Source organism: Hemicordylus capensis, chromosome 2, assembly GCF_027244095.1.
Source record: "Hemicordylus capensis ecotype Gifberg chromosome 2, rHemCap1.1.pri, whole genome shotgun sequence".
Taxonomy (NCBI): Eukaryota; Metazoa; Chordata; class Lepidosauria; order Squamata; family Cordylidae; genus Hemicordylus; species Hemicordylus capensis.
The window spans coordinates 139,891,215-139,910,744 of NC_069658.1; the positions used below are offsets into that span (position 1 = coordinate 139,891,215).

A 19,530-nucleotide genomic window follows, 5' to 3' on the forward strand; every position below is an offset into this window, starting at 1 on the left:
ATCATGAGTGACCTGTTTTATAGCTTCTTCCCTCATAAACACCAAATAGTCTTAACCTGGTTAACCTAAGACTTTATTCAGAAACAACTCCATTTTTCTCCTTCTCTTTTCCCTACCCTTTCTTTCTGACTCCATCCCGCCCCCACTCCCTACAGGATCCCCACTGGGACAAACTTCTAAAATCTCAAAACAGAAAAGACTACTAGACAGAATACAACACGGTCCCTCATTGTCACAACACTACATAACTGATGGCACAACACTCAGAGGCACACTAATCCCCGGATCTTGGGAACCCAGTCCAGTCCCCCAAGATCTGGGGGAGCCTCCAAATGGCCGGGGCCGGGGTCCTCCAGCAGCTGAGCCACCCCGCGCCCACCCCGCCAAAGCTCAGCTTCTTTTTTTAAAAAGTCTTACTGTGGCCGAGAGGTGGCCGCGGGGGTGGGGGGAGCAGAGCAGTACTTTCCCTTTCTCCCCCTCTCCCGGTGGCAGTGAGGTGGGAGCGTCACGGGATTGCGCTGATTTCTAAACTGCACAGGGGTGCCTTGCAGTTGCTTAAAGATACTGGCCCGAATGGATGGGACTAGCGTCTCTCCTCCTCCCACCCCACCGCCGCCAGGGGATGGGGGAGAAGAGGAAAGGGCTGCTCTGCCCCCGCCCGCAGCCACCCCTCGACCACGGTAAGACTTTTTAAAAAGTGGCGCTTTGGCAGGGTGGGCCCCCCAAAGGAGGCTTGGGGGGCCACGCATGGGGGGGGGCTCGCACAGGTGGAGGCCTTGTGGCTGGGTGGTCCAGGCACCCAAATTATCTTGATGTGCCTCTGACAGCACTACATAGCTGCAGCAGACATGATAACATGATGATGACATCATGGGTCAAGTGAGAGCAACTGAGAGCGAGGGCAATGTAAAATTTTAAGTTAGTGAAATATATTTATGAAACATTGTTGGGTTGGAATGTTGATGAGAAGCTATTTTTTAACTCATGGAATCTTTCTAACTAGCTACTATGACACAGTACTAGTTAAAGTAAATTAATTAGAGTTTATTTCTTATTTATTATAAATATTTATATCCAATTGTGTATTAAACCACTCAAGACGATTAACAAAATAAAATGAAATATACTAAAATGGGACTGGGAAACACTCTGTCACTCATCAGATTCTCAGTATGGCATAGTGGTTAGAGTGTTGGACTAGGAATGGGAAGACCTGAATTCAAATCCCCATTCAGCCATGAAATTCACTGGGTGACTCTGGGCCAGTCATGTGACTCTTAACCTAACTTACTTCACAGGGTTGTAGTGAGGATAAACATAACCACTCTGGGCTCTTCGGAGGAAGAATGGATGCCCAAGCCAATTCAAGGTTTAAATGCGATAGATAGATAGATAGATAGATAGATAGATAGATAGATAGATAGATAGATAGATAAGGCTTGCCAAATGTCCTCAACTCTGACAGCCCTCCGCTTTATTTATTTATTTAATAAATTTGTATACTGTCCACTACTGAAGTCTCTAGGCAGTTTACAGCATAATAGAAACCAAGAATAAAAAATTAACAATTAAAATATATTAAAAACAGATTAAAATATCCATACAAACATACCAAATAACTAAAAAGCTTGGCTGAAGAGATGTGTTTTTAGTTGTTTCCTAAAAGCCAACAGGGATGGAGCATCTCTAATCTCAGCAGGAAGTGCATTCCACAGGGGCAACCACAGGGAACGCCTGCCTCTGAGTCGCCACCATATGAGCTGGTGGCACCCTCAGATGAACCTCCCCTGAAGATCTTAATAGGCAGCAGGGTTCTTGGCAAAGAGGCAGCTTTCAACGTGGTGATTCTCTTTATTTATCAGGGGGAGACTAACTAGCCCTATCCACCCCCAGCACAGTACCTCCAGTGACTGTTGCTGGGGTCTATTTTATGTTTCTTTTTAGATTGTGAGCCCTTCGGGGACAGAGATCCATCTTATTTATTATTTTCTGTGTATCCCAACATTTCTGAGCCATTTTTGGAAGGGTGGTATAGAAATAGAAGAAATAAATAAATAATGAAGCAGGCGTTCTCTTAACCCCTCCTAACTCAGCAAAGAGGCACCTTTTTAATGTGGTGATTCTCTTTATTCAGCAGGGGAAGAGTAAGTGGCCCTATCCAACCCCAGCACAGTACCTCCAGTGACTATTGTTGGTGTCCACCTTATTTTATTTTATTTTATTTTAACATTTTATATCCCACTCTTCCTCCAAGGAGCCCAGAGCGGTGTACTACTTACTTAAGTTTCTCCTCACAACAACCCTGTGAAGTAGGTTAGGCTGAGAGAGAAGTGACTGGCCCAGAGTCACCCAGCAAATATCATGGCTGAATGGGGAATTGAACTCAGGTCTCCCCGGTCCTAGTCCAGCACGCTAACCACTACATCCTGCTGGCTCCTCTTATGTTTCTTTTTAGATTGTGAGCCCTTTGGGGACAAGGATCCATTTTATTTTTTTATTATTTCTCTATGTAAACCACTTTGGTAATTTTTGTTGTTGTTGTTAAATACCATGGGCCTAAACCGTTAAGGGCTGTATAGGTAATAACAGCACTTTCTATTTTCCCTGGAAATCTATTGGTAGCCAGTGTAGATCTTTTAGTTCTAGAGTAATATGGTCTCTACAGGACATCCCAGAGACCAATCTGGCAGCAGCATTCTGCACCAATTGCAGCTTTCGGACTACATACAATGGCAGCCCCACATAGAGCGCATTTCAGTAGTCAAGCGTTGTGCTGGTCTGTGATCGTAATAAAGGAATTGAATTGAATTGAGCAGTCAAGCCTGGAGGTTACCAGCACGTGCACCACTGTCTTAAGGTCACTCTCTTACAAGAAAGGGCGCAGTTGACAAACCAGCCGAAGCTGATAGAAAGCACTAGCCTTTCAACCCCCACGAATGTGCCCTTTACTTGCCCCAGTGGCAGTGGGGAAAGGGCTCCTTCCTTCATTAAGATTAATGTGTGCAATGGGCAAGGTGCTTTTCTGTCCTCCTTTCACGTCCCTTCAGCTGTGTTGATTGGGAAGATAGGAAGGTTTGGGGGCTGATGGGAGTTGTCATCTTTCAGGGGTTACTGACTGTAGACCTTGCCGAGACTAGAACTCAGAGCACGTATACCTTTCTTCCCAATCAGCAGAGCTGAGGGATGAGGAGAGGAGGGGGGAAGCCTTGTGCATGGCACACACTTGAGTGCTGGCATGCTGCACTTCTGAGCAACAGAGAGAAAGGAAGAAGCCCCCTCCTCTGCTGGCACTGGGGTAAGAAAAGGAAGCATTTGGGCAATTGGAAAGCTGGTGAGGACAACTAGCGAGGCAGAACCAAAGTTATCTAAGCTCTAGCGTGGAAGCACAAATTCGGAAGCTTGCCCCTCCTTTGGGTGGAAATTCTAAACGATTTTGAGCCTGAAGTACTTTGCCGACATCTCTACACCATAAAACAAAACTAAAAAATAAAGACAATAAAATACATATGGCAGATAAAATCCGCTCACAGTGTTATAAAATAACAGCCAATGAAAACAGTAGATAAAAACACCAATATCAGAGCTGCTACCTTGGGTGAGACTACAAGCCAACCTACTTCTTGAAAAAGAGGCTAGCCAGATGAAAAACACGTCAATACCTCACCCACCCTGCGATCTTCTGGGCTTTGCTACATATGCAAGGTTTTTAAGTCCAGACTTTTATGAGTTGTATAGAAAAGAGAATTTTCCATTATAGTGCTTCACCACTTCACCAAGAGCTGCACCTCTTCCCTTTCATGTAACTTAATAGTACAGAAGCCTTTTCTGCATGTGGACCTTGTAACCTTATGTCCCTCCCCTGCCCTTGACTTCTACAGTGCCATTCCTCTCTCTCAGAACAACAGAACTACAGCCTAGTTTGTACAAACAGCACATGTTAATCCTATGCCTGGACCATACCACTTCAGAATGCAGGTGGGAGTTCACATGACAGAATGTTCCTCAGTGTGTCTGTGTCTCTGTGTGTGTGTGTAAGCACTGCCATTGGAAAATTGGAAGGCTAGAACCCTTTCTCCTGATATCATTATCTATCTGTGCAGGGATTATTATTATTTTTTAAGAGCATTCAGTTACCTGCAGTCTGCAGTCTAGACACAAGTTGATCATCCCATCTGTTGTTTATAAGTACTAGGCCTGAGGGGCATCCAATGAAACAGATTGCCAATATGCTGAGAACAGACAGACATTTCTTTAGATGACATGACACTTGAAGTAACTTATGGAATTTCTTCTCATAACCTGCGGAGAAGGCTCGTAGCTAGCAGGGGTGTGCATGAACGGTTTGTATCCAAACTGGTTCACCTTGAACCAGGCTGGTTAGAGGTTCAATCATGGATGGAACTGGGGTGGTTCGGTCCGCGATTGAACTGAAACAGACCTGGTTTGGAATGGCGAACAGCAAGGAAGGTAGTAAGATCCTTACCCAGCCAGTGCGGTTGCCGGCTCTGCTGTTCACCACTGCTAGCCCTCCTTGGCATGGCCCCAGGCACATGCTCTGCCTTCTTTAGGAAACTGCCTGCACATGCACGGATGCCACACAAATGGTGTCTGTGCATGCACAGATACCATGCAAATGACCTTCATGCATCCAAGGAGGCTGGAACTGCTCCACCGTCGGGTTGGCAGTTTCCTAAGGACGACAGAGTGTGTGCTTGGGGTCGCACCAAGGAGGGTGAGCAGTGGCAAATGGTGGTGCCAGCAGCTACGCCAGTCGAGTAAAGCTCTTACTACCTTAACCGCTGCCCCAGCCCAGCTGCCCATTACCACTGGCAGGGTCCCCATCCCTGAACTTTTAAAGGGGAATCCTCACCAGACCAGCTGGTCGGGCCGACCAAACCAGTTCGGCAGCACATGGTTCAGCTCAAATTTGATTTGACTTGTCTGCCTGGATGCATCCCTCGCCAGCCCAATGTCTAACTGAAAGACCAAGGCAAAGTGTGGGTGCATTGAGCCTCATTTCCAAAGCCATCATCATATACCATACTATATAAGGTCTTTACAGCTTATATGGTGCAGATGAGCACCTTAAAAAACGCAAGTAAATGAAATTAGTGGATTGAGTGTTCCCACCTCATGATTATTCAGCAGTGAATGACACAACAAGAAGCAGGTAATCTTTAAATCTGTACTTCATTTTTTCCTTTTTCTTCACACACACACACACACACCCACACACCCACACCCCAATGAAAATAAAAAATAAAAATTATTTAACAACCGTGTCCAAAACTATAGATTATCTTCCCAGAAATTTCCCATAAACCTCACAGTTCTCCTGCTTGATTTAATTCCCTTCAGGATGGTCTTATTAGCAAAATAGTGTAAATTTTATACACAAATGACATAGACATTCACACACAGAGAGACACAGACACACTCACATGCACACAGGCACACATGTGCGCACACACAGAGACACACCCGTTCCGGCAAGCTCCTTATGCCAGCTGGCATTCCCTTCCGGTTGCCCTGACCCCAGATCTCAGATGGCCTCCACACATATGCGGTACATAAGTTCTGGACACAGGAACAGAAATACACTTCCTATCTGTACTATGCATTTGAGAAGGCCTGAAACCCAGGCTCACTTTTCAAATGAATGCAGGTACAGTCATTCACACAACATCTGTACACTAGAGCTGCATAATAACTGAATAGGGCTAGAGTGTTGGATAAGATGGACCTTTAGTCTGAACCAGCAAGACGGTTCTTAGAGATACTATCCCAATAGCCCACAGACAGGAGGAAAGCAGATCTAATAAGAGAGGGACAGAGAACAATTGCCTCTGGCACCAACACAAGTTATGTTTAGCATTTAAAATACAATTCTCTGGTGGCAATACCAGAACACCACTTTAAAAAGCTATATCTCCTGGTACCAATTAAACTGAAAGTCCTGGGCACCCTCTGCCCTGGCAATTTTGTTACCAAAAATAACATAAAAATAAAATCTTGCATTTGGGAAATCAATAAAGCCTCCCATGTACATCATTATCATTTTTATGAGGAGTTCAGTGAAATCACAGATGCTGTATCCTGTTCATTTTGGATAATTGCATTGTTTGCATGTGTCTAGGAAATTAGAGTCGAATGAGGGTAATTTATTGATTTAAACAAAAAGGCTTACTGCTTGTGTGTGAAAACAAACAAAAAAGTATCGGCTGGTCTAAAAGCCAGATGGGTCCAAAAATCTTATCAATAATTGACTTTTCTAACAACCATTGATTTGTTCTAAAGCAAAATCCATCTACAAAAAGGTTCCTCTCACCTACTAATTTGGGGGCAAGTTCATCTATCTAAGGGACGGGATTCAAATGATGCTGGATGCACAATTAGGCAACTTTTGTTGAAGTATGTTCTAAAGTTATCACTGGCCCAATTTTGCCACTATTTCTGCTCGTATGGCACTGCAAATGTTGACAAAGCCACACATATGATGTATGCTGACAAGAGGACCATAGCTATGGGGGATGGCTGTGGAAGCCAGACCTTCAAGGATTTTCCAAGCCCCTTCATGGAACTTTAATCTTCTTTCAAAGGCCAAAAATGTGTGATTTAAGTTTGCGCTTACATCTCTCCCATTAAAATAAATGGACTGTAATTATGGCTGGATTGAGCCCAGAGTGTCTAGCCAGAGATATCAGGAAAAACATATAGGCAGGAAATACTCCACTACACAAATCCTCAAGAAGAAGTACTCCCTCCATTCAGACTTCTGGCAAATAAATGTGTGCAAAAGCACTGGGATGACTTAAAAATACTTTGAACTTATATTTGAAATATTATTTTTTTCCAATCAAATCACTTCAGTTTAAGCACACAAGCTATTTTTATTTGTGTTTTTGTTTTCACATTGCTCTGCAAGCTCCCACCCCCCACACCTATTACCATAGGTGTGTAATAGGATGCATGAATAGGTGTGTAATGCATTGCATAGAGCTCGCATTGTGCAAACAACAAAACTCTGTGCAAGCCAAAAAGAAAAATAACCACACCCACAATATCATGATGTAGAATCTATTGAATGGAATAAGGAATAAAGTTACACTCATTGATGAATGAATATTATACTTTCGGATTTGGGGGTGTTTCCCCCCATTCATTCATAAACCAATATTTAACAAGACATATGAAACAAATCCAGTGACAGTGCCAAGTTTGTATGGGCCATCAGCCAAGTTCTACTGTGGGCCCCCCTTAGTGGGGCAGCTGTTTGCCAATACTGCTATGCAGTTGTCTCCTTCAGTGCATCTAGTGATGCAACAGTGGTGTCAGGATCCACTGGGGACTCTTCAGAGGTGGAGGAGGACCTCCCACAAGATCCAAGAGGAACCCCAGGAGGGGCACCCTGCAGTGTTCCTTTAGGAGCCCCTAGGGAAGGAAGTCCTAGAGTGGGCTTCAGACGGTCTCCAGCCTGAGAAAGACTTGAGCTTAGAGGGCGCTTCATCAGAGGAAGCCCCCACCAGGACTGCCGAAGAGGACCCCCATCTTGGCTGACCCCAAGTGACCTTCCAAGCACCTCAGTTGAGGACCCCCAAGTCATGGTCAACAGGGACCCCAGGCTGTCCACCTCCTGGGCCTACCACCTCTGCCAGACCCAAGAGGGACCCCGAGGAGTCTAGCAGAGAGGACTGGCCTAGCTGCCTAGAGCACTGGTGCCAAAGGGCTTGACCCAAGTTGCAGGAATGGCGGAGGAGCACTTGTCTGGCTGCATGGGAGGACTTACCAAGAAAAGGCCTCATTGGGAGGAAGGGGCCTACTCAAGAGGGGCAGAAGACAGGCACAGGCGCCAGCTGTTATAGCAATCAGCTATAACCCTTTTAAACATTTTGGAATGCACAGGTGGATGTTGGAACAGCAGAATTGCCTGTGGTGGATTCTTGCTCTCCTGTTTCTAGTGCCCAGATCCCAGCTCCTTGTACCCTAGCTGACCAGCTATGTGGAGCTCCTTGCTGGGGCAGCCCAGGGTGGATGCTGGCTGTGCCAGCCCCTCTGCTCTCCAGTGCGCCAGAACTTGGCCTGGACCAACAACCAGTACCGCAAAGACTGGGTGAGGACTCCAGCATGCTTGTCTTTAGGGCAGGACAAGTGGGGACAAGCACATTGTATCACAGGTAAACAAAGAAGGTAGGTGCCAGAAGTCCTGCTACTGGGAGTGGTCTAAACTATTGTTGCCACTAAAAGTGACACACTGTATTTTACGGACTATAAGACGCACTTTTCCCCTCGAAAAATATCCGCCAAAATTCAGGTGCGTCTTATACTTGTAACTGCGTCTTATACTCGTAAGCCTGCCCAACAGGTTCAAGGAGGGGGGGCTATCCCCCGGAAAAGCCTGTACCGATGCTAAAGGAGGGGGTTGGGGGCGACCCTCTATTAACCCCATGCCGCCTGGGGACTGCCGCTCCAGGTCACCCTCCGCCGCTTGGGCCGTGGACTCCTCCTCCTCCCCCGACAAGCCAGTGGCCTCCGAGGATCGTGCCGCCGCAAAAGCTTCCAGCACCTAGGCCCTCCTGCGCTGCCGCTGGGCCCTCACCTGGTCCACATCGGCCTCGAAGGCTGAGTCAAAATGGCGGCCGTCGCTGTGCACGCCCGCACGCACCGCGGCGGCCCTTCTTTGAGGTGCCTGCTCCCGCAGTGGGGAGCGTCGTCGTGGATGGCCCTTCACCCGGGGGGGGGGGGACGCGGTGGTCCTGGGCGCGACTGAGGCATGCTTGGCGGCGGCCGCACTCGCAGCGGAGCGGTCCGTTTGCGCCCTCGCTTTCTCCGTTCTGGGCCTAAGGCCCTGCAAACAAGGCACTCTGCTCTGCTCCATGGCAGAAGGAGGGAAAGGACAGAGCGGGGCGCAGTGGGAGGGCTTGCAGGGGAGATGGAGGCGAGAGGAGAAGAAAAGCTCAAAAACGAAAGAGGTGTTGTTGTTTTTAATAGGGTCAGAAGCGAGGTTGAAGAGAAAACAAGGAGTGGAGTAGGAGCAATTGAAAGAGGACTTAACATTTTAATATGTTAAAACTCTGAAAAACTGGATTAAAATTAAGGTGCGTCTTGTAGTCTGTAGCGTCTTATAGTCCATAAAATATGGTAAAGGTTGGCCAAGCTCCTATGGCTATCTGGGGGAAGCTTAACTTGGTCACAATGATCGTGGCCGTGGTTTGAAGTGCTTCTTGGTAGCTGCACGGATGGCTGCCAACTCTTTTCACCAGGGTCTGAGGGGTTAGCCATGGGCCCTCATTCACTCCCCCAGTTGGCCAATCCCTGATCCTGGCCCTGAGCAAACGTATTGTACCACCCTCTTCTAGCTGCACATATACACATGATTCAAATACATAATTACCGTATTTTACGGACTATAAGACGCTACAGACTATAAGACGCACCTTAATTTTAATCCAGTTTTTCAGAGTTTTAACATATTAAACTGTTAAAACATATAAGACGCTCCTGAATTTTGGCGGATATTTTTCGAGGAAAAAAGTGAGTCTTATAGTCCATAAAATACGGTACTCTAATTATACATGGTTACTTGTATACTGTATTAAAAGGACTATTCAATGAGGATTATTATATGAATGGGCTTATGAGTTTCTTTTCAAGATTTATTTAGCTGTATGGCTCTTTAATCATCTCTAGGCGGTATGTACACCGCCTAAAGATGTACATATCAGGTGGCATAGAAATATGATAAATAAATAAAAATAAATAAAATAAATGCTGCAGTGGTATTATCGTATACTCTCTCTATATACACACATGCAATATGTTTCTTTTATTCTTGAAAAGCAACCTTCAGCAAAGGATTCTTCACTTACTGAATCTTTCTGTAAGTGAGGCGAGAACCAATGCTCCTATTAATTTAGAATGTAAGAGCCAATTTCATGGTTTAGGTCTCATGATGCAAGTTCATATTTAAATGCTTTCGGCCAGAGATACCAGACTGAACTGCAAATATTGTAGAGTAATGATTTATACTTCTTCTCAAAAGCATTGGACATTTCCAATGAATCTTATCAGGAATTTAAAATAGCCTCTGTCTGGAATTCTGCATTGTCTAAAAGTGAGTGATGAGCTATTTTGATGCCATTATCCTGTAACTTGTGTTAGCGGAGTTTGGCTGATGAATTCATATTCTGACATGAGAGTTACACATTTGAATAACTCTTCAGCCTGGGGAAGAGATGCATTAGTATCTGTCATGGCCCTTTGAGACTCTGTAGCTATAGATTTCCATTGCTATTATTAATATCATAGATTTGTAAGAATCCAAGCAAGCTGCATCTTACTCTAACAGAAAAGGCAACAAAGAATAAACACAAAATCCAGCACCACCATAGATGTGCTTCTAGAGGTTGATTTTGATTTCCCCTTTCTATTTCCTATCAGGTGCTTGGGGCTGCACTGACCATTTGATAATTAAGAGCATCCCAGTTCTGAGCTATCACTCTCATCTGGCTCAGCTGTGCAAACAGCTTTGCCCCTTCTCACAGATCCCAATTAGCCCAGTTTGCATGCACATAGCTTGACACATTTGCAGCAGTGCTTGGACTTGATTTTTTAAAAACAGCTTTCTTATTAAGAAAAATGCCAATCTGTTACCACCTCATCAATCTGCTTGGGACCAGGACTCCACCATGATGGCGCAAAGGAACAATCTGAAGAAGCAGGATCCATCTTCTCTGTGAGATGAAAAAGCACATCAGGGAGGAGGTTCTTGTGGTAGCAAGCATGACTTGTCCCCTTTGCTAAGCAGGGTCCACCCTGATTGCATATGAATTGGAGACTACATGTGTGAGCACTGTAAGATGTTCCGCTTAGGGAATGGAGCTGCTCTGGGAAGAACAGCTGTATGCTTGCATGAAGAAGGTTCCAAGTTCCCTCCCTGGCTTCTCCAAGATAGGGCTGAGAGAGACTCCTGCCTGCAAGCTTGGAGAAGCTGCTGCCAGTCTGTGTAGACAATACTGAGCTAGATGGACCAATGGTCTGACTCGGTATATGGCAGCTTCCTATGTTCCTGTGTAATCTGTACTCAGCAGTCTGGGACCAGCAAGCTAATGACAAGGTCTCCACAACATGAGAAAATGGCTCCAAAGCCAGACCAATGCTTCAAAACTATGATGTGTAGAGATTGTATCAGGATAACAGTGTTATGCTAGCAAGCATTTGGCAAAATTCAGATGTAACACAAAACCTGAGTTATATGGGGCAGAGGTCGGAACTCTGTTGCCTCTAAATGCAGTTTCGTGGCTAAAGTGACCTATGGTTTGCCTTGCCAAACTCCAGTTTGAACCTTCAGTTTGTAGTAAGATTCACCACCAAAACCTGAGGTTTGGCTGCCAATGCATTACATCCAAATGCAGACGCTGCCATAACCACAGTTCTGTGCAGTTTTAGGAACCACAATCATAGAGACAGCGGTGCAGACCCACTCCATGCCTGTGGCACTTCTCACTAGCTGCCTCTTCGAGCACTTGCCCCACCCCTCCTGTCTCCGATCCAACAAACAAGCTGCCTGGCAACAGGACACCGCCACATCCCATCCCAAGCTCGTCAGCCTGTCAAGTGGCAAAGACACACAGGGGGCATTCCCTCTTCCCACACTTTCTGTTGCTTCCCCCTCCCAGCAAGCAGGAGGGAAAGGGGATGGGATGACAAGATGGGCACGAAGTGCTTTGCTCTCCAAGAATGAAGCCACAATGATGTATGTTCACAAGCACAAATTCTCCAAGTGGCAACATAAGCAGGGCACCCCATTAGAGTGCTGGGATGGAAACATATGGCAGTACAGAGATTCCCTGGGTTTAAAAGGCAGCCCCAACCAAGGATTCTTGAACAGCCAATATCTATTTTTTGCACAGAAAGGTTGGGGAAGGAGGGTTCAGCCCCTTCCCCTTGGGGGTACCCGTGCGGTCCCTAGGTTTACTAATGAGAAGGGCCGGGCAGCATCAACAGCACTGCCAAAACAAGAGAGGGGAGATTCCTCTTCTGTAATAATGATGGATGCTGATCCTGAGTGGACCGCTCACTCATAAGAGGGTAAGGCCATGGGACACCCCCTCACAACTCATCAGAAGAATCGTCTGTGGGGACAGGGGTGTCGAGCCACATTGGTAATAATTTGCGATGACATCCCTTTCTCCAATGGACTGCTCTCTCAAGAACGTGTCAGGCTATGAGGGCCAGATGGCAGATGCCGCCCAGCCAGGTTGCTCGATATAGGAAATCCATGGGGACAGGCACCCCAGCAACTGCTCTCCCTGTCTTGCCAACTGCCACCAAGAAGCTGCCAAAGCATGCCCTCTGCCAGCCTGTCTGCCCATTTGGACATGTGCTGCACCCATGCTTCTGCCCCCAAACAGCAACCTCGCTCTCTTGAGGTTGCTGGAAATCGGGGCTTCCACAATTCCCTGCAGTGGAAGATCTGCATATGCTGCAACTCTGGCCCAAACCCAGGAATTCGGAATGAGAGTAAAGATCCCACACTTGGTGTTTCCCCTGTCTGCACACACACAGCTGGGCTCATGGCTAGGCATGGAGCTTCACAATCTCCTTAGGGTCTGTCCAAGGTTTCCCAGGAGTATGCTGGAACCCCCACTGCTGGAGGGGGTTGCAGTGCAAAAGTTCTATCATTAATCAGAGAGAAAGTGTGGGCCCCATGCAAGAATGGCCCCCTTTGTTGGGTTAGCTCAGCTCTCAGTCTGATGGAAGACTGACAGTGTTTAACCCTAGACCAGTAGACCGGCCCTCTCATGAGAGTACTAGTCCACCAGCAGCAAGCTGCCAGGGGAGCAGGAGTGTGGTTTGGTCTGCATGGACTGCTTTGGCAGGGTAAGCCCTCACAAGAGCATCCTAGGTCACAACTGGACAACCCCCCACCCTCCAGGATCCTGTGCCCTCCCTCATATACATATTCCCTCCTAGGAAGTCATCATGTTCCCTTCCCTTTCCTAAGTGACAGGGAAATAGTGTCCCCCCAGGATCCCCCCCCCAATAAATCACGCTTGTGCAGTTCTGTTGTGGGACTCTTAGGAGGGTGGCGGTGCAATCGCTATCAGAAGAAGCACTGGCATGGCATGGCATTTAAATGCCCTTTCCATGTCAAGGCTGGGCAGACCATTCCGAAAATGCACGATCGTATTTGGCATGCCCGCTTTAAGATTGTGGCCAATGGCAGCTGCTCTGGTCATGTCCTGACGACTTGCCCACACTCTGGCAATGCAAGCACTATGGAGCTGCTGGGATGCGGTGTCGGTGGACCAGGAAGAGGAGGGGCTCCCCTCTCCTGAAACCAGGCGTTCTTTCTTAGCTAAGTGTGTTGCATCACCCCCTGCCATCCCCATTCACAAATGGGCTTCTATCAGAGGCCCCTGCATCATCACAGGGGCATCTGCGTGAAGTTGCTTTGCAGTTGGCGAGAGTGGGGAAAAGATTCCTTCATGGAAGAAGACAGGTCTGTCAATGGCTACTAGCCTTGATGGCTAGAGGCCAACTCCAGGCTCAGGATGCCTCTGAATACCAGTTGCAGGGGAGCAACAACGAGAGAGGGGGCACACCTTCATCTCTTGCCTGCGGCTTCCCAGAGGCATCTGGTGGGCCACTGCAGGAAACAGGATGTTGGACTAGATGGGCCTTGGATCTGATCCAGCTGGGCTGTTCTTATGTTCTTGTTGCTACAAAACAAGTCACTTAACTGATTTCCTCTGTCACTGTCTCTTCCAGGCATCCTCCACATCGGCTAATGGCCTTCCTTCAGAGGCCACTAATTAAGCAGAATCCTCTGAAGGAAGTCCATTGGCACATGGGAAGACCGGGGAGAAAAAGAGCTAGGTAAGCCACTATCAGAATGAGGGAGAGCCTTGCCAGCACAGTGGAGTGACAGAGGCTCAAAGCACTTTGCAGCAGCTGTGCCGGTTACTGCCACCTTTTTCAACAGCAATGCAATGCCCTCTGCATCACAGTCACACTATAACATTATGGGTACGTTGACTATCAGCATAGCTGTCATGAAGCACTCCTGGCTGGTGCTGTCATCCCCACCACTCAGGTAATTCTGAACTATTATTATTATTATTTATTTACACAGACAGGTGTTGTTGACTGGTTTGTTTTATCCAGACATTGAGTCCTTCCCAAGGACCTGGGATGGCTGAATTTTATTGTCAATGTTGTTGCTGTTGTTATAGATATCGTCGCAGAATATAGGCTGTTCCCAGTAAAGTTGCTTTTTGTAATTAGCTGATGGTGATTTCTGTGGCCCCTATGGTGTTGAGGTGCTCTTCAAGTTGTTTTGGAATTGCACCTAGGGCGCCAATTACCACTAGGATTACTTTGGTCTTTTTCTGCCACAGCCTTTCAATTTCAATTTGTAGATCTTTGTATTTTGTGATGTTTTTCTATTTAAGAACATAAGAACAGCCCTGCTGGATCAGGCTCAAGGCCCATCTAGTCCAGCATCCTGTTTCGCACAGTGGCCCACCAGATGCCACTGGAAGCCACAGGCAGGAGTTGAGGGCGTGCCCTCTCTCCTGCCATTGCTCCCCTGCAACTGGTACTCAGAGGCACACCCTTGATGCTGGAGGTGGCCCACAGCCCTCTGACTAGTAGCCATTGATAGACCTCTCCTCCATGAAGTCATCCAAACCCCTCTTAAAGCCATCCAGGTTGTTGGCCGTTACCACATCCTGTGGCAGAGAGTTCCACAAGTGGATCACGCGTTGTGTGAAAAAGTACTTCCGTTTGTTGGTCCTAGGCCTCCTGGCAATCAATTTCATGGAGTGACCCCTGGTTCTAGTGTTGTGTGAGAGGGAAAAGAATCTCTCTCTCTCTCCACTTTCTCCACGCCATGCATGATTTTATAGACCTCTATCATGTCTCCCCGCAGTCGTCTTTTTTCTAAACTAAAAAGCCCCAGGTGTTGTAGTCTTGCCTCGTAAGAAAGGTGCTCTAGGCCCCTGATCATCTTGGTTGCCTTTCTTTCAGCATTTCTTTTTCTTCTATTCTGCTATCCCCTGGTATTGCTATGTCAATTATTTTAACTTGTTTTTCTTTCTTCTCGACTACAGTTATATCTGGTGTATGGTGTGGCAGATGTTTGTCTGTTTGTAGTCGGAAGTCCCATAATATTTTTACATCTTCATTTTCTTCAACTTTTTCAATTTTATGGACACACCAACCTTTGGCTACAGGTAGCTTGTATTTTTTTGCAGATGTTCCAGTGTATCATCCCTGCTACCTTGTCATGCCTTTGTTTGTAGTCAGTCTGTGCGATCTTTTGACAACAGCTGATTAGGTGGTCCACTGTTTCATCTGCTTCTTTACAAAGGCGGCACTTGCTGTTTGTTGTTGACTGTTCAATTTTTGCTCTTATTGCATTTGTTCTTAGTGCCTGTTCTTGTGCAGCTAGTATTAAACCCTCTGTTTCTTTCTTCAAGTTGCCATTCTTAAGCCATTGCCAGGTCTTGCTGATGTCTGATTTTCCACTTATATTGTGCAAATATTGACCATGCAGGGGCTTATTTTTCCATTTTTCTGCTCGGTTCTTGACTTGTTCTTTCTTGTAGGCCTGCTTTCTTTCATTGGTGTTGAATAGTTTCTCATTATTGACCATTTTAAGTGCATCTGCTTCACTGTCCTTGATATATTCTTCAAGGCCTCTTTTCTCCTCCTCTACTGTTTGATGAACTTGCAGCATTCCTCTTCCACTTGAGCTGCGAGGGAGGTATAGCCTATCGACATCACTGCGGGGGTGCAGAGCATGATTGATGGTCATGATTTTCCTGGTCTTACGATCTAGCGTCTCTAGCTCTGCCTGGGTCCAGTCTATTATTCCTGCAGTGTATCTGATAACAGGTATAGCCCAGGTGTTTATGGCTTGTATGGTGTTCCCGCCATTGAGTTTGGACTTCAGGATTTTTCTAACTCTCCTGATGTATTCACTTCCAATTTTTCTTTTAACTTCAGTGTGTGCAATGTTATCAGCCTGGAGATTGCCCAAGTATTTGTAATGTTCTTTCTCTTCCAGGTTCTTGATGTTGCTTCCACTGGGCAGTTCTATTCCTTCTGTTTTTCTTATTTTTCCTCTGTTCATTATTAATGCAGCACACTTGTCTAGTCCAAACTCCATTGCTATATCGCTACTGAATATACGGACAGTATTTAGCAGTGATTCAATTTCTGACTGGGACTTTCCATACAACTTCACATCGTCCATGTACAGCAGATGGTTGATTTGACTTGATGTTTTAGATGTTTGGTATCCGAGGCCTGTTTTGTTTAGTATTTGTGAAAGTGGGGTCATGGCGATTACAAACAACAGAGGGGATAGTGAGTCTCCTTGGAAAATGCCTCTTCTAATGCTAACCTGTCCAAGTGTCTCACCATTGATTGTTAACTGTGTACTGCATATGCCTATTATTATTATTATTATTATTATTATTATTATTATTATTATTATTATTTTATTCGATTTCTATACCGCCCTTCCAAAAATGGCTCAGGGCAGTTTACACAGAGAAATAACAAACAAATAAGATGGATCCCTGTCCCCAAAGGGCTCACAATCTAAAAAGAAACATGATAGACACCAGCAACAGTCACTGGAGGTACTGTGCTGGGGGTGGACAGGGCCAGTTACTCTCCCCATGCTAAATAAAGAGGATCACCACATTAAAAGGTGCCTCTTTGCCAAGTTAGCAGGGGTCCGCATTGTTGCCAGAACCTAAGGGGTATACTCGTGGGTCAAATGGGTCATAACCCAAAATTTGGCTTAAAATAAGCCAAATCGGGAGCCAGCGTGGTGTAGTGGTTAGAGTGCTGGACTAAGACCGGGGAGACCTGAGTTCATATCCCCATTCAGCCATGAGACTAGCTGGGTGACTCTGGGCCAGTCACTCTCTCTCAGCCTAACCTACTTCACAGGGTTGTTGTGAGGAGAAACCTAAGTATGTAGTACACCACTCTGGGCTCCTTGGAGGAAGAATGGGATATAAAATGTAGGGCTAGAGTTTGAAGAAACTAGGGTTTGAAGAACCCTACTAAGGTGTGTGTGTGTTTTTTAAGAAGGCCACCGCACATGCTCATATGGTCCCTGCAAAGCCCTAGAGGCCAGCGAGAGGAGGGGGAACCTTTGCAGACCCACCCCACAGCCTTTAGGAAGCCCCCGAAGGGGCTTCCGGTATTTTTATAAATTTAATATGTCACTGTACACATATTCAGTTTGGCACTATGTAGAGAGAATCAGGGCTTGTGAATACTGAGCTGAAGCTTATGAGCTAGGATTGTATTCATTTGCTCTTACTTTGCTTCTTGTGATAAGTGAGTTAAATGTGATGCCTTAATAATATGGCTATTTAATGGTGAGTTTGTCTTTGAATCAATGTGAAATCCTTAGTATTAAGGCCCACTTGGAGTTTCTTGCTTTCTTTCTCTGATTTTAACTGTCTTTCTGAAATACTAGAATATATTCCAAGCAGTGACACAGTTCACTCTGCATATCCTTTAATTATTTTCAGAGTATCTGGGAAAAGTCAAATTCTCCATTTATTTTTAAAACTTATGTAATAGTGATGCTACAACACATAGTAGAGAATTAGGCATTAGTTTTCCAAGTACACCTCCACATAGTATTTGGATATTTCATGAGCCCCAGCATACTGAAATTTGCAATTTTCCAGCATTTTTTGGTCTGGCTACGTCCACAGCTAAATAGTTTTTTAAATATTAAAAGATTAACGAGCTTGACTTCTATTTTTCAGCTGATATTATGGTAAAGTTATCTGAAAGACAGATGTTTGGACAGGGGCACAATTTCAGTGCTTGCCTTAGGCACTATTTTCCCTAGATGCGCCTCTGGTTTGAAATGATGCCTTTCAGCATCGTCCTATATTGCTGTGGCCCGATGTAGGTATTTCCCATGCTAATGGGGATTCGAACCAGCAACCTTCTGCTTGTTAGTCAAGCATTTCCCCGCTGCGCCACTTAAGGTGACTATAACCAGTATAACAACAATAAATTCAATACATACACCACACATTATAACAAATAACCAATCCACTTTCTACCTTCTACTACCTGTCAAGTAAGTTACATTTTTTAATAACAATTGCAGTACAGAATTTGGCCACTGCAAAAGTTATCTCTGCCTTCAAGGTTGTGCCATCAAGTCAGTGTCGACTCCTGGCGACCACAGAGCCATGTGGTTTTCTTGGTGGAATACAGGAGTGGTTTACCATTGCCTTCTCCTGTGCAGTATGAGATGATGCCTTTCAGCACCTTCCTATATCGCTGCTGCTCAATATAGGATTCAACCTTAATTATGTGTTACCCTGATTTTCCTCCAGTGTTCCCTAAACACCCCATATATGCTAAATTTGCTACATTGGGGAGAGATGTGGCAGAGCTTATACTGAAAAAACAAAACAATTGAAATCATTCCGGATGAAAAATTTGCATCCACAATTTTTCATTCAAAGCTTCCCCTCCCACTAACTGTAGGGATAATATTGAGAGATAAGCACTGAATTGGAGTCTTTGTCTCATAAAGAAGGGAAAGCCCCTAGAGTTACACCATCTTTGCTAAGAGCAGGGGAAAGGGAGCAGTTAGTCTTGTTTGGTTATTTTAAACACAATGATTTAATAGCAATAACCATTCCAGCAAAGGATTGTCCAACAGCCAGCTGGAGGTAATAGCCCAAAACAACGAAAGATTCTGGATATCAGTTTCCCCATCTGGTCATTAATCTGCAGGAAATGCACTGAATGCTGTAATTGCTTAATTAATCAAATGAACTCTGCTCTTCAAAACTGGTATTCTTGGGTTTTTCAATTGAGACAGCTAATCCCATCAGGTATTTCAAAAGCAAAACCTTTCAACAGTTCTCCAACTCCTTCCAAGCTTGGCTAATGAATCAATAATTTCATTTTGAATGTGGAGTAGCTGAAGGTAGGCAACTGATTTATACCTACAGTAATGCGATGCCTGAGTATAATGTTATTCAACATGTTTCTTGTATTTCTCGGGAAGGCTAATCCAATAGAATTCATCATTAACCAATTAGAGGAATTGACCTGCGTTCACAGATGTGTGATTTGATTTAAGAACCCAGCAAATTAGAAATAACGTGTACACACGTGCACGCATACACACACCCCCCAATCTTGTTAAATGGGGAGAAACCCAGTCCTCGTGTGGTGCAATGTTTATTTCTCTCCCACTAAAGTGGAAGAGAGGAGAATCTGGCAAAAGACAAGAGAAACTATTACCAAAAATTCTTCATATATGATACTTTTACTGTACTGTTTTTATTGCAGTTTCTCTTGATGTTTCTGATGTGTCGTGTACTGTTGTGTGTGTTATTTTGTTGTATTGAGTGGCCGTTGGCTGTAATAAAGTACTACTACTACTACTATTACCACTCAACAGGGCTTTTTATGGCAAGCTATTTTGAGGTACCATCAGCAATATATTTGTTTCCTTCTCCA

At 45.3% G+C, this 19,530-nt stretch overlaps 1 protein-coding gene across 11 annotated transcripts in view; it reads right to left on the reverse strand.

The window, feature by feature from the left end:
* The window catches only part of LOC128346393 (uncharacterized), a 231,906-nt gene that overhangs the window by 165,697 nt on the left and 46,679 nt on the right, over positions 1-19,530 (reverse strand). The gene's annotated exons all lie outside the window — the stretch shown is intronic.